The sequence below is a fragment of the Centroberyx affinis genome, unplaced genomic scaffold, assembly GCF_046629955.1.
Source record: "Centroberyx affinis isolate AG114_WGS23_722 - 3 ecotype Tasmania unplaced genomic scaffold, CSIRO-AGI_Caff_v1 ptg001058l_1, whole genome shotgun sequence".
In the NCBI taxonomy this organism is placed as follows: domain Eukaryota; kingdom Metazoa; phylum Chordata; class Actinopteri; order Beryciformes; family Berycidae; genus Centroberyx; species Centroberyx affinis.
This window is the reverse complement of record NW_027279609.1, coordinates 472537-486159: the sequence shown is the minus strand read 5'-3', so window position 1 is coordinate 486159 and position 13623 is coordinate 472537.

The following is a 13623-nucleotide window of genomic DNA, read 5'->3' as shown; positions in this document are numbered from 1 at the left end:
GAGGTCCCTTAAACGCCCCTCTGGTAGAAATACTATCCTAATTCAAGTGCTTTCTGAATGAGCCCAGTCAGTAGCACAGCCGCTGTAATGCTTACAGTCACATTAGTCGTGGGTTTGAGAGTGGTGAGAGACTCATCCTGATGAGAAAGTGTAGAACTTACTAGTGAACAAAAAGAATAATAGTCTTTTTGTCACGATTGACATCTGTAACATAAGCTATCGTGATGTTTTCCATGTAAGGGATTATGCAAGATGAATTAGAGCCAATTGAAAGTCTTACATTGACACTGGCACGTGTAAAATGAGGTAAATGTAGTTGTATGATATCTTTAGAACATGTTAATTAGACCCTGGAATTAAAATTACAACAGTTGGTCTCTGTAATTTACATAGAGGTCATGTTTTGCTAATATGGCACTCGTTGAAATAGACAGCCAGCAAGAATATGGTTAAGTCTGACCCACTGACATTTTCAGCTCCAAATTATGCACATTGTGTGAATTAAATTAATTAGAGAATTCATTAAGAAATATGGCTTGCGGAAATGAGTATAATATTTAGTTATGTGATGTAATTTTCTTTCATTGTTAAAGCTAATTTGTTTCATAACAGTTCCTGCGGTAGTTTCCCCCCTGTACTAACTATGATGTATGTAATTTGTTAGCCATTTAATTAATTATGATTAGAATTAGTGAATGTACAGCTTGTTTTGACAGATGGTACCCATCAGGGAGACCTTTGCACAATTAACTTATAATCAATTACGTTCCATTTTTTCTGTTTGTTACATCTTGAGGTTTGTGTGGAAAATATCCATGGCATATGCATCATATGCATGCGCTTTGCTCTGAATTCATCAAATGAGCCATTATCTATAATTTGCCCAACAATAAGCACCAGATAAACAACTTTGATTCATTTCATGCTTTGTGAGATACCTGTAAGCCAGTGTAGACTGCTCACTCAGTGACTGTCACATTGTTTTAATGCTATTTAGTTACTGATGTCCTCTCTATATATCACAAGTTTCTCAAATCTTTAACCTTCTTCCTACCAAATGAGAATATCAAAAATATCTATTGATTGATTTACTTCAGATTTTCCTCTTTTCTCAAAAACACACATGGAGCCATATTATACTCACATTGACAAACATATTTATTTTCTTTATTCTTATGACATGTTCTCCTGTTCTCTACATGTATTTGAGCTTGCTGACCAATCTCATGGGCTTAATGCAAATGGTAGAATTGGACAACTTGGGAAACTGTTTGAGCGCTCTGTAGTTCTGTACTCATTTGCGGCCACAAGATGGAGCTTTAGTTCTGCTCATGTTGTGCAGTATCTGGTGGGATGATCATCCTCTTGGCTTCCCTGGAAGAATTTCAAACATGGAGCAAGGACTTATGCACTCATACAGCAATTCCCTTTGCGATATATATATATAACTTTAAAATTCTAAGAAAAAAAATCTAAAAAATATTTGATATGTGCCACATCAAGTGCTTTAAGTAAATATTGTGGTTTTATGAAGAACTGTTTTCAAATATGCTGTGAGAGTCATAAAAAGTATCACTGATGATATGACATACAGGTAGGTGTTTAATACTGTATCTGTATGTACTCATAATTTACGTCAGTGAAGTGTTTATATGTAGTATAGAACAGTATAGAATAGTATATACTGTCACACAGTCCTTTAATTTGTTATGGCACATTCTGGACTATTTTCTTTTTCATTTATTCTATTCATTCTCATTTTCCCTCAGCCTCTGAAGAGATAAACACCTTTCAGCAAAGAGGATATTCGGATCTTCTACAGCATACAGGTAGAAAATTATCTGCACTTTTTGACAGTCTCTGGTACACTAGCATCCACTGAAAGATAGAAGAGTTAGAGATGAGTTAGGGATGAACATGGCCGTGACATTGCTCTTGCCGTTGTATGTTGTTGTATGTGTCTTTTTCTTTTTATCAGTGAATGCTGTGAGAATTGGTGATCAAATTTAATTTGAGGAATTTTCCATTCCAACAGACTTAATTTTGCTGATTCACAATTTATGATATATAATTTCGTATTACCACACACCATCACATCAGACCATAATTTATTATTCTATGTAGTTTTGAAAGACCAGAATATTTCCCAAATAAGTAGACTATAACGCCCCTGTTTAAGAAGTCCACAGCCTTTGTCAGATCTTTTTTTTTCCAGGTGACATGAAGGTGATACTGATTTGGCTCCCACTGGACATGACTTAATGTCTGACATAAAAAATAACTACATAATTTGTCTCAATCCAGAGGGCTGACTTGGCATGGACAGCAGCAGTCCTAAATGTCACCCTATAATGAGTTCTGGCCAAAGGTACACAGTTAGGACAGTGCCCGCTGGCACCTGGGATGCCCACTGGCTAGCCTTTTACCCCACAGCCATTTGGACAACCCCAATTTTGTTTGTGCACACTGCCTTACACCATTTGCATCCAAACAAAACTTTCAGTATTATGAAGTTTCATTTACCTCTGTTTCACATGGGGAATAGAATAGAATAAGTTTAGTTTAGTTTCACAGTGCTGGAACATGGGAGCGGAGTGATGAATAACACTGTGATTAAAATAAAATAAAATGTGCAGATGACATAAGATATTTCACCTCGAGTAGAATAGAATCGATGCAAATTACCTATCTTGTTACATGTTGGAGCCTCCTGTGTCTCTCCAGTGATAAACTTAAACTTTTCTGTAGATAATGCATTGATGTCATGGAGAGATTTTTTTATGGGCTAGATTAAGCGCAATGATCATATAACACTTTGAACTATCCACCAAGTTGCCATCCGCTCAAAATGAATGCAGGAAGACGTCTAGATTTGAGGAACTTGACTTCTTTTGTTGGATTGGTATGAGACCTATTGGCAAACACGCTGGGTTTATTATCTTACAGAGGCACAGGAGATGAGGGAACATTGTATCTAAATTAACTTTTTCTATTTCCTGGTAAATGAAATCAATTCCATCCTTTTATGTTACTTTTCATCTGCCTTTTGTCTTGTTGCGGAATCTTTTCTCTTTCTCTCTCATTCATCTGTTTTGCCCTTTCCTTGATCTGATAGCATTAAACATATAATTAAGTCATAAAGGAGGGGACTGATGAGTGTAGCAGATGGTAATTGCGTCCTACATTTGAATGAAATGATATGCATTGCTACAATTTACAGCCTTCGCCTCATATTTTATTCAGCAACCTTTTATCTCTTTTCCTGCAGAATTATTCTGCAATAAATTTAGACATCTTATCAATAGCTGGAGTGATAGTGGCAGAAACATGGAAAAAATGAGCCTCCGCCGTTTTATGCTGTTTAAAATAATTTTCCATAATAAAGGAGCTATCAGAGCTGCTCTATCACAGTAGAGGAGCGGATATTCTTATTTCTACTAAGGCTGCCTTTAGTTTGTGGACAAGCTGTCACTCTCCTGTTAGTCTGAAGAAATGCAAAAGGAAGAGGCTGATAGTTTTACTCAAGTTCAACTGAGGATTCTGAACATGAGGGAGTCAGTCACAGCGAAAAATAATCAAAATACTAAATGCCTTACTGGAGCTGTGGTAAAGAGAGACGTAATTTGTCCTAAAATGATTTCACTACATAAGAAATTACTCACACTGCAAAGTTATTCTATGGTATGGCTTGATGTTTCTTGATATAATTTTGTAAGTGTGTGATGGCTGTAATCATACCAGAATCACATACACTGCTCACTTTAGTGTTTAACTTGTCTGGTACTTCTGGTGTTTTTGTTAATTTCTGCTGTCAGATAGGCTATTATTTCCCAAATTGATATGACTGTAGAATAGACAGTGTTCTATAATGATTACACTTTTCCTGCACCACTGCTGTGTCCAACACATGTGGATGTGCAACGACTTTGGCTAAAATAAATGAAAAAGAATATGTGTAATCTGAGGGTTGGAGAGGTCATTTCTCTTAGGTATTCTTTCTTGGGGAAACATTCATTTGGAGCCCACAGTCAAATTGTAAATTATTTTATATAGGGGTCAGGGAGATGGTGTAGGTCTAGCTCTCTGTATTTCACTTAGTAATAGTGGTAACCTGTAATACTGAAGAAACAAACCGAAATAGCAAGGCGACTACAGTGTCTTTGTCATTCTAATCATTCTGCTTAATACCCAGGTTTTTGTAGATAATACATTTTATCTATGAAACAAGACATGAGAGGCAACATAGATACAGCGCTTTGTTATCTACCTTTGAGTGGATCCCTTCAATTTACAATTTAGGCTTTAACAGACGCTCTTATCCAGAGCGACTTACAATAAGTCTCTTCTTCATTGGATCCTTTGTACCTAGTTTCTCATGAAAACTTTTCTGCTGCAGTAGCTGTCAGCAGAACAGTTGAATGGAGTAGTGCCAGAAGGAGCTGTTTGTACCATTGACATGCTTTCCTCTCACAATCCCTGGTGAAGTGCTGGACTCCGCTGATATTTGAGAACTGGTAGCTGGGGCGATATAGGTTTAATTCTCATGTTCCCCCCAACCTGCCAAGTGCAGGAGCCGGATGCCAGCTGGAAGGCTTTGCTGTGTATGGGGGGGGGGGGGTATTAGCAGGGGCAGAAGAGAGGACGGCAAGTATATACATACACAAGTGTCTCTAGACCTTGAAGGTGCTACAGAAGTGCTTTCTATACCCAGCCACCCCAGGCACTTAGCGTTTAGTCATGATACAGGTCCATTACCTTTAAGTACAAGTGCTTATGTTTGGTCGCCTGTTTTTACAGCCCCTCCAGCTCGGAGGGATCTACCCGGGGTGACCCGACTCTATTTATTGATGCCTCTTGAGTTTCCACTTGCTGGTAATAGACTGGAAAACACAGATAATGCGTTTGATCGATCAGCGTGAACAAATTTCATTTGTTGGGATCAATAACAGTTTACAGTTGACAGAGCCCAAAGAACTACATTTATTTGAGCTTTTTGATTGAAGCTGTCTTGGCGAGCCAGCAGTGTGAGGCAATCCAGACTGGGCCTATGTGGCAGGCATGGAGTCTTCTGTTCTATTATTGCCAGCAATCTGTATTTAAAACTAATATCAGTGTGTGCTGCATGGCTTGGGGCAAAAGGCACCAAACCAATCTGATATACAGCATGTGTTTCTTTTGGGTTCCTTGTGATGTGAATTAGAATGTGAAAAATAACAATTCCCCAACATTTTTCACTGGCTATCCATTTTTTTCATTTGAGGGTATAATGATTAGATTTTTTCCAGCAGAGCATGATTTGTATTATGTTTTCAATGTGTTCAAAACATAATAGAAAAGTGATGTGGAACCAAAGGGAAAAAGAGGAAATTAACTGACGTGCAGAAGAAATACGTTTCCATGGCTCAACCTTTTACAGTTTTGCTCATGTTTCTGCTTTTCATGATCATGCTCTGTGGAACGCCCCGAAGACATGAGAGCCCTTGCTCTGTGTCATACAGTTATCAACCAGCCCTCTACCTTCTGCACACACAGACCAAACAGCATGAGATGGGAAGTCCACATGGATAAACATTTACCATGGTAGGTGATGCTCCAGGCAAGTGCTATTCAGGGGGAATTTACTGTGTATACACTGGTGTTATGGCAATAACCTGCTTATAGAGTGGTTTTGCGAAGGTTTTTACTCCCATGTAGTAAATGTGTCCAATATTGAGCTCATGTCCTCAGCATGAGAGGACAGTGTTATTATGGATTTCTATCATGTTTGACCAAATTTAGCATAGATACAAGTATTTAGATATGAAAGCCAGTCTCTACATAAAAAAATCAGAGTTGATAATCTGTTATATCTTAAGTTATTTTGCTATACTTTAAATTTCGAAGCCATATCTGTTTCCTTTTCTATGAACTTCTAGAAACCCTCAGTATTGTCTTCACCCTTAACATTTGCCATTCATTTATCTGACATCAGTCCAGCTGACCAGAACTGTAATGACTTGTATGAGTGTAGAGGCTTAGGAGCTGGCGCCTTGTTGCAGCCGGCTCTCACTGCAGGCTCTCCCACAGTGATTGCTGTGTGGTTTTATTCAGGGGGAAAGGCTGGGACTTGGATTGGAGGACAATGCATTAAGACTGCTGGTCCCTATGCCTTATGTTTGGCACAGGTTAGGGAGAGGCATGAGATGCATATTGTTTGTGTTCATTTGAATAAGGACAAATGTCAGATTTCCATGGCTGCAGGCAGCCTGCATGTTAGATGATCAACTCTTTTGGGCCCCTGGATGTGGGGTCATCAGTAGCGCTTCCAGGTCACTGTCACTGCATGCCGGTTTGGGGCCATAATTGACCTTTTGACAGAGCGCAGGGAGACAGCCCTTCTCTAAGGGCAGGAATAATCACTTTAGATTTACTTGTGGCTGTGCTCATGTAAAGTAATTAAAATGTTTGTTCTATTAAACAAAATGAAATTTGTAACATAAGAAAATTATTTTATTGTGGATTTGTTTGGTATTTTATCAGTTACTGCTTTAAAATGATTAATAATGTTTACGTAAAACATTTAAAGATCATTGATCTATAGATGGTTTACATAAATTGATACATAAATACAAAATAACTATAGAAAATATATTTATTGTCTCTCAGGTTGCAGTCATTTATATATTGATACGCTGGTGAAAGCTTTTATCAATGTCGTCATTCATAAAAAGATGGTACAACTGACTATTTTCACTGTCGTCATTCCCATGTTTTTCATGATTTTTTTGTGAGTCAGCCATTTATAAACTTTCATATGTTTAATTCCCATTTTTCTTCTTTATGGGCTTGTTATTGAAGCAGCCCACCCAGCCATTGCATGTTCCATATGTTTCGAGGAGAACGAAATGAGTCATTACTTCTCATGGCATACTGTAAAAGTGCCATCATGTGCTGGTGTGCTGCTGTGTGTGGCTTCAGAGAAAGGTTGAACACAGCCTATATCCCAGAAGCCCCTGAGCTCCCTCAGGGTTCCTTCCGGTCCAAGATCTCCAAAGAAGCGTGCTTTTCACCCTTCACTGTGCTTGTTATTCCTCACAACACAGCACCCACGGCCATGTCTCTGTCTTCATAGCCCTTAACATTAACTTACATTCACACCATGTACTCTGCTTACTTGGGATATTTCCCTACCCTCCTTTTCCTGCCTGTTTTCTACTATTCTTTAATTAATTTTCTTTTCCTTATTAATCTTTATCATCTTCTTTTTCTTCTCCCTCTTCTTCTACTAGCACCTCTGCCTCTACTGCTTCTTCTAATTCATCTTTACTTGAATGATGACTTGTACCACAGTAGAGGATAAATGCACTGTTCTTGGTTCATGGGCTTTCACAAATTGGTAAAAACCTGTTTCTATTCACAGAATGCTTGAAAATGCTGTAGTGTTAGATTCAACCATTATGTATCAAATCCAGTTGCATGAGTGAGAGTGTGCAGAAAAATGCTCCAAGCATCTTTGCTGGGTTCTTGAGAGTATTTACAAAAAAAGCAGCAAGAATGCCAAGGGCCAAGCCTTTGAGACTGGGGTATTACATTATTAATTAAAATACAAGTCGCCTTGTTGCCCATGGGTATACAATGTAACACACTTGATTGAATCAGGTAGCGGCAGCCTAGGCTTTTTGTATTTTGCGCTTGAAGGGACGAGAGAAATTTGAGCTTGGCTGTATTACTCTACACACAAAAAAATGTTTTGAGAAACGGTTGTGAGCTGTCAGGGGAAGCTGTGGCAGATGTAAAATGCAGTTAAATTCCCAGGCAGCAGCCAGATTTGATCGATGGTTGAACATTTTTGCTCTTTATTTAGAGTTTAAAATAGATGTGATACAAGTTTTGATAAGAATGCAATGCTTGATAGGGTTCCAGTTTTAATCTGATCAACCTGCATCTGTCATCCTATCTAGTTCTTTCTTGCCATTTACCTTACTGGACAAATCAATCCAAATAATAAATGAGCTTTAGGACTTTGCTAATTAAATGCCATGTGTAAAAAGTACAATAAATTGATAAGATGAATTATCTGTCTATCTATCTATCTATCTATCTATCTATCTATCTATCTATCTATCTATCTGTCTGTCTGTCTGTCTGTCTGTCTGTCTGTCTGTCTGTCTGTCTGTCTGTCTGTCTATCTATCTATCAATCTATCATGTGTTGGGGGGTTGTCAGGTGACATTTCATAGACATTTCTGTCTCAATCAAGACATTTGTGTCCCAAGATTCACTTTCTCCCCCTATTTTGGAAGATCTGAGGTGAATATCAAACTTTTATTTGAAACACTACAACGTCCATTGTGTTGATGGTAAAATGAGCTCTGAAGCAACTAGATTAAGAAATCACTAGACTATCCTGATGAAGACAGCTTGCCTGTCGAAACGTTGGTTTTGGACAATACAATTTGTTGCATCAGAGCTATGAGTGTGTGGCAGCGTTTTTCATTTTGATTAATTCTGCTCCTGTCAGCCAGCAGCTCAACAATACTGGTGTGTGTTTCCACTTCTTTTTTAGCTCCGAAGTAATGTTATTGAGATGTTTTCTATGCATCATCGATTAATGCTACCTAATTAGCATTTGCTACCTAGCTATTTTAAAACAATGTAACGTTATGAAAGACAATACCAAAGCAGGAAAAAATACATAATTGTTCAAACTGTTCAAAACATTGTAGCCACATGAGACCATTACACCGCCCACAATCGGTCAGAATAGAGCAACCCATGAACCAAGTTGCTTGCAGTGTGAATGCGAGATACGTGAATTACTAATCTGTTACTACCATTGAACTTATCTGCAATAGGCAGACAACAACTGTCTTTGTCCTAATGTCAGATTCAGTGTTCTTGTCTTCAGTGCTCTCTTTTCTTTAGTCTTTCTGTAGTGTTTTGTGTTTGCAAGTCCAGAAAAATAAGTCTTAAGTTGGTTTGGCTTTTATTTTCCCTGGACAAGGTTATTGTTCTCATCCCTTGACTTATCTGCTCCACAGTTTTGGTAGTGCAATAATTTTGCATAATGATAGCTAACGGAGAGAGAGTGCAGAGGGAGCAGCAGAGAGAGCTGACCATGTAGTCTAGATTTTTGGGAGATGGTGGCTTTTATGTGAGCCATTGTATAAGAAAGAAGTGATTAATGGTGAATATAATATCTTTATATAACAATTTTTTTTATTCAAGTTTCTTATATAATTTCAACGTGAACATCTACATAATCTTACTGCATACGTATATTATCTGTTGTATCCATTGCATTGCTATTCATATTTGTTTATGCCGTTATCCAGACAATACTAGTTTCCTTAAGGATATTTCTTTTAGTCTTATGATATACGTTTATTTTGACCAAGACTATAGAGTAACTTTCTTTCCATCTAGACTTCATTATTGCCTATAGTTTATGTCATGAAAGAGGAGTGAGGAAAAACTCTATTAGTCTCCCTTCATCCTCATTAAGGGCCTGTTCTACAGAAGTGTGAATATGTAATCTTCTAATAAGCACAGTGACAGAATAAAGGCGGTCCCAGTTCTTTTAGTGCTGGGGTGGGAGTGGTAATGGCACCCAATACTGGACAAAGGTAACCATAATGAGGGTAGGGGAGGGTGTGTGTGTGTGTGAGTGAGAGAGAAAGAGAGAGAAAGCGTGTGTGTGCATGCGTGTGCGAACTTGTATGTGTAACTTCCTTGGCCATCTCAAGGGCCAGCATCTGGGGTAGATAAGGAAGAGGAAATCATCAGCAATGTCCTCCTCTCCTCTCCTCTCCTCTCCTCTCCTCTCCTCTCCTCTCCTCTCCTCTCCTCTCCTCTCCCTTGATTCCTACTGACCTCCAGTCTAGGTCTGTTAGATGTAGTCCAGGTCATAGCAGACAAACGAACGATGGAAATATCAAAGCCTGCCCAAGGCCTTTACATTTGGTTTTCTGCTCCAGGTAATCACGGTGTGCAGATCAGCACGGAGCACAGTAGAGGCCTTGTCTTCTCCTCAGCCTGTCTTTTATTCCCCTGTCCTCTTTCATGGGGCTGAACTCACAGACTCCATTTCTGCTGTCACAAGCAAACCGCAAGGTTAATTATGTCTTAATACAGTCTAGCCACTAATATCCAAAATGGCACATTCTAATGAGATTTCATTAATTGAAATAGTGTCGTCAGTCTGATGATATACGAGCTGAAGGGAGAAGCCCAGAGCTTAGGAATGATGGCATCGCTGGCTGATCCATTAGACATAGACAGAGGGAGGAAACCTGAATCCATCTGGAAAGAAAGGGTCTGTCAGTAAAGCAGCCCAATTGTGTGAGATCATGGCTGGCTGTTCAGCGTGCGAGGTTCTGAAGTGTATCGAGAGGCACAGCTGAGTGACTCGAATAGTCTGTGGTCTATTGATAACTAGCGCCTGTTTTAAAATCCTGGCACAACAATGCAACTAGGGCCTTCTGTGCTCCACTGAGCAACAATACCTTCTCTCACTGGCGGCTTCAATGTAACGATGACAAACAACAATAAAGCAGCTCTTTTTCATTGGCTTCTCATTCCTGGCACCTTTTGATAAGAATATTTTTCTAAGTTTACTCTGAGATATTTATTTTCAAGTTTTGGTATTATTTTTTTTTATTTGAATAAACTTTAGAATCAGTCAAGGAAAATCAAAAGACTAGTGTTAAAAGGAGGATAAAAAGGCTCACTTTGCTGAGACCAATCTCTCTTTATATCTCTATCTCTCCCTCTCTACTTTGCCCCCCCCCCCCCCCTCCCCCGCACACACACATTCACGCTCCTCATTTCTCTTGCCTTGTTCTTCTCCGTCTCCCTCTCTCTCTCTCTCTCTCAGTGGTGGTATAGAGCTGGTTGGCTGGGCCAGTAGCTGGGAGGTATGGTGGAGTGTAAGCAGTGTTGATGTGGATGGCCCCTGGTCAGAGGCCAGGGCCTGGCTGTTAAAACGCAGCCTCTTTTGTGCGTCAGAGCCAGGCTTGCCAGTCCCAGTCCACCCCTGTCGCTAGGGGTGGGGAGGCGTTTACCCACCACGTGCATTCATTCCATTGGCATGGCTTGATGCGGGGCTAAATGGCATTGTTACAACGTGCCTCTGAGAAGTGTTGACAGGTCCATATGCTAATTTTAATGAATACAAGGGAGCTGTGGTTTTATTCACCTCAACTCAGCTGCAGAATTCTATCTGCACCTAGACTAGCAAATATAATTGCAGCAAACTCAAATGAGCTCATTAGGAAATGTATTGAATTTACACATTATTTCCAGTAGTTAAGCTGAGTTATTTTCCCTAAGGACTCAATTACATACTCATTTGTGACTCAGGTAAATGGCTTTCTGGTGACTTTTTCAACTGCAAAATTGTAGTCACTGAATAATTTGTAAGAAAGCTGTTGTACATGCACATCTATTGACATTCATTTGTGTGAGGAGCTCAAAATGAAGAAAAAACTGCAGACAAGATAACTACTCGCTTTTGTTCCTTTATTCACTTCATTTGATTAACTCATAACATTTCGTTCACTCATGAATTATTTGAACGTGTGCTCATTTGTCTTCAGTGTGTTTCTTCATAATGTTTGTGCTCACAACAGCCTTGTTGTCTTTCTGATACATGTATTTTCATCAGTGAGAGTCTGTAGTCAAACTGTATCATGTCAAAAGTGCAAGAGCAAGTCCTTTTTCACAATGGAAGAAAGAAAAAAAAGAACAGAACACTCAATCTAAAAAAGGCCCGGTGAGTCAGGGTTCAGTATCAGGGATTATGCCAGCCTACTGGGCTCTGAAATGAAAGTGAACATTCATAGACTGAGTCACTTCTTGAACCATGTCCTCCCTAAGCCACAATGAAGATATTGTTGAGGGAACGGACATGGTGTGGAAAGTATGTGACAAAGAGGAGTGCCCAAAATTCAAATTGAACGTCAAATTGGTGTTTGTTCTGTTTGAAAATGGCCTGATTCGCTGGAAAACAACAAAGAATTTTGGATGTGTAAGCATAAGGGTTTCCACAGAACTCTGTATAGGCTTGTCTTGGGTGAACTAAAGTGACACTGGCTTTTGGCAGCGTTCGCCGGAGCACATTGAGAAACTGTTTCAGGCGGTTGTAGTGGAGTTCAGTGCTTGGCATTGCTACTAATATCCAGTATGAATGATATAACATAACTGTGATTTCTTCATGATTGGGAGAGTAGTGTACTGTGGGGAAACAACTGTACCATCCATACAAGAGTATATCTTTTCTGCTTTATTGGATATTGTAGAGTGACAAGGAAGATGGGAGAGGGGACGACTTGTGATAAAGGTCATGCACCAGATTCAAACTCACAGTGTCATGAGTACATGGCATGCGTCTTAGCCTGCCGAGCCAGCAAGCTGTCCAGGGTATGTAAAATTTTGATTTGTCCATGACCCATTCAGTGTCATTCTGTGCACCTCTGCATTGCGATTCTATGGTAATGCGGACTGCGCTGTAAGTGCTGGCTGTCCTAGCCCATGGAGTGGCCAAAGGGGAAGTGGGACCGGACCTAGTCCTGCAAGCCGTGGTCCAAACACATCCTCTGCACTCAACTGTAAATACCACCAACAGCTGGTGGCACACAAGTTAGTCGTGCTTAACAAATTACTGGCCTACATGTGGAGGGGTAAGGGCCTTCAGTTGCCTCGTTGCCAACCAAGTTGCCATACAAGCACAATCTGAAACAATCTGGTTTATGAAGTATAGCAAACTAATGGTGAAAGTATTAAACAAATCATTTTTCTTAGAACACTGACCACATGGATTTTTTTTTTCTGTGAGGCCATGGTGGCCGACAAGACATTTTTATTAAGTAAAAATCTATAGAGAGATAGTCTGGCAGTGTTGCATTGTATGGTAGATAAACCATGCTATTGAGAACTCTATATGAAGACACATTCAGATGAAAAACATATGAAGGTCAAACTTTTTAGAAACACAAACCTGTTTGATCCCAGCCATCTCAGTTCATACTCCTCATACACACAGGACTCTGTTTGGAGAGATAGGAATTATCAAAGTCACCTTTGAGCTCAGTAGCCCGTCTAGTGCTCACGGTATCACACATAATGACATTCAGTGTCGCCCAGATCACATTTATGATAGCATATTTGATACAGTTGTAAACCTGCAAAGAATAACCCAGCCTAAGAGAATAAACCGTTTTTTCAGTTTAAACACAATCTATTTTCCAGTGTAAATCACTTGTCACTCTATTGCAAATGTAACTGTTCTGATCTGAAAGAGAGGGGTGGAGAGAGAGAAAGAGAGAGAGTAAAGATTATCTTTTGGGCCATTTCACTGGCACCGTTGCGTGACAGAGACTGACAGCTCTTTCAGATGACTGACAGGTGTCCTTTGAAATGCCGGTGAAGCAGCTTCTGTTCAGACTGTTGAAATGCATATTTGGAGCTCTTATCATAAAGGCATGGATGGCCCAGATAGGTGCCGTTAACATTGCAAATGGCTCCGGAATTATTCATTGTCAGTGCAGCGGGAAAGAATAGGGGGGTGAAGTTTGATTATTCCGCTCACACAATGGCAGGGTGCTTAATGATTCCTCTCCACCTTGGCAGCGGCATGTGCCGACT